Source organism: Triticum dicoccoides, chromosome 1A, assembly GCF_002162155.2.
Source record: "Triticum dicoccoides isolate Atlit2015 ecotype Zavitan chromosome 1A, WEW_v2.0, whole genome shotgun sequence".
Taxonomy (NCBI): Eukaryota; Viridiplantae; Streptophyta; class Magnoliopsida; order Poales; family Poaceae; genus Triticum; species Triticum dicoccoides.
Genome location: NC_041380.1, coordinates 208,922,896 through 208,925,144, shown reverse-complemented (window position 1 = coordinate 208,925,144; position 2,249 = coordinate 208,922,896).

The window sequence follows — 2,249 nt, the reverse complement described above, 5'->3', positions numbered from 1 at the left end:
ACCGCCGCCATCAGCGCCGCCTCCTCGCCCCGGCAAGCTGGCGCCGCCCCGACCTCCCCTCACTCTGGCGAACCTCAGGCACCGTGCTCTGTTACTGTTTGGGCGAGATCCGATCGGTGCTACAGTAACCCTAGATCTGGGTTGACTTTCTCCCCCTCCCTCAGATTTATTTTGTGATCTTTGGCATGCCATAACTCTGCATCCGTAGCTCCGATTTGTGCGTGTAGCATATCAAAATGTTTGTCTCGACGAGTACATCATTTCATCTCATTGTATCATTTTCATTTGAGCTCTTCTTGATGCCCGAAATGCTGTGGGAAGAGGGCTATGTGATGAATTTGGCAGATCTATTTCAGCAATTAGCCTTTTGTCATTTTTGCCATGATTAATGTGTGCATGCTATGATCCTGAGCTCTACATGTGTTTTGTTATATGCCATGTCATCTTTACAGGGGTGCTTGCCATGTATTTTTGTGATATTTGTGGTGACTAGCACAAGCTTGCAAAGTAGCGTAATCGTTGATGCTGATTTCAGGGACTTAGAATTTCACTAAGTCCTTGTCCTGATTTTGTCGTTATGCCATATGTTCATGTTGTATCCTAGTGATCCGTGCCTCTTTTGAGGATGACCTGTAAGGATGTTTTGTTAACATTGTGGTGCTCTATCCATCCTTGTCTTTTTTTGCATTTATGGAGCACCCTAGCTTGAGTCAACCGAGCTCTAATTTTGCTATAAACTAATCCTCGCAGATTGTTGACATGTTTAGCGATTTTGCCGAGGATGTTGCTATTGATCCGTGCATGCTATGATGTTGTTCCTGCCATGTCTAGCTTCTATTCCATGTCTTCTTGATGGGTGTATGCTTAGTTTGTCATGCCATGCTCTGTAGTGAGTGCATCAAGCTCGTAAACATGCCTACTCATTAACTGTTTTGCATGCTCCAGTTTTTCACTAAGTCTGAAATATGTTTATGTTTTTGCTATGTTCACATGCTTGAAATTGTATTTTCTGATCCCTTTTGGCTCAAGGTCACTAAGGGACTTTTGTTAAGTGCTTTGAGCAGCTTCATGCCATGCCTTTCTTTTCCATGTTAAGTTCCTATAGCATGTAGTTTTCATGCTCTAAAGTGTGCTTCCTGATGATAAATTCCAGACTTGTGTTAATTTCACTAAGTCTGAAACCTGTTGTCATTTGCACTTTTGCCATGCTTGTATGAACCTGTTATTAGATGAACTAGCCGTAGCTCAGTGTTCATATTTTGTCAAGCTTAATAAGTGGATCCCCGCCATGTATTAGGTTGCCATGTTTGAGTGCTGTAGCATATTTATCTTGATGCATTTAGATGGTTACGTGCTGTTTATCGCAGACAGGTGCCATATTTGTTTTGCTTGTCATTTCCAAAACGAGCATCCGATTCCGGTGATCTTTATATCGATTTCAACCGAAATCACCTCACCTTTCCAGTGGCACTCTTGGATTTCCAAGTTGAGGCCAGGTTCAATCATTCCTTGTCAAATCTTGCATATGCATCACATACCGCATCCCGCATATCATACCATGTTTGCATCATGTTGCTTGAGCATTGCACGTGGTTGATTGTGCTCCTTTTGCTTGTTGTTCTTGTTTGGGTAGAGCCAGGAGACGAGTTCGTGAACGAGGAGCCTGTTGAGTTTGCTTACAAGGATCAAGTCAACTCTGACAACTTTGCAGGCAAGATGACCATACCCTCGAAATTACTTCTATCTTTGCTTACTAGATGCTCGCTCTTTTGCTATGCCTATGCTACGATACCTACCACTTGCTTAGCATGCCTCCCAAATTGCAATGTCAAACCTCTAACCCACCATGTCCTAGCAAACCATTGTTTGGCTATGTTACCGCTTTGCTCAGCCCCTCTTATAGCGTTGCTAGTTGCAGGTGAAGATTGGAGATCGTTCCTTGTTGGAACATTGTTTATTGTTGGGATATCACAATATTATCTTGTTTATCTTAATGCATCTATATACTTGGTAAAGGGTGGAAGGCTCGGCCTTTTGCCTAGTGTTTTGTTCCAATCTTGCCGCCCTAGTTTCCGTCATATCAGTGTTATGTTCCCGGATTTTGCGTTCCTTACGCGGTTGGGTTATAATGGGAACCCCTTGACAGTTCGCCTTGAATAAAACTCCTCCAGCAATCGCCAACCTTGGTTTTACCATTTTCCACCTAGCCTCTTTTTCCCTGGGGTTTCTGGAGCCCGAGGGTCATCTTT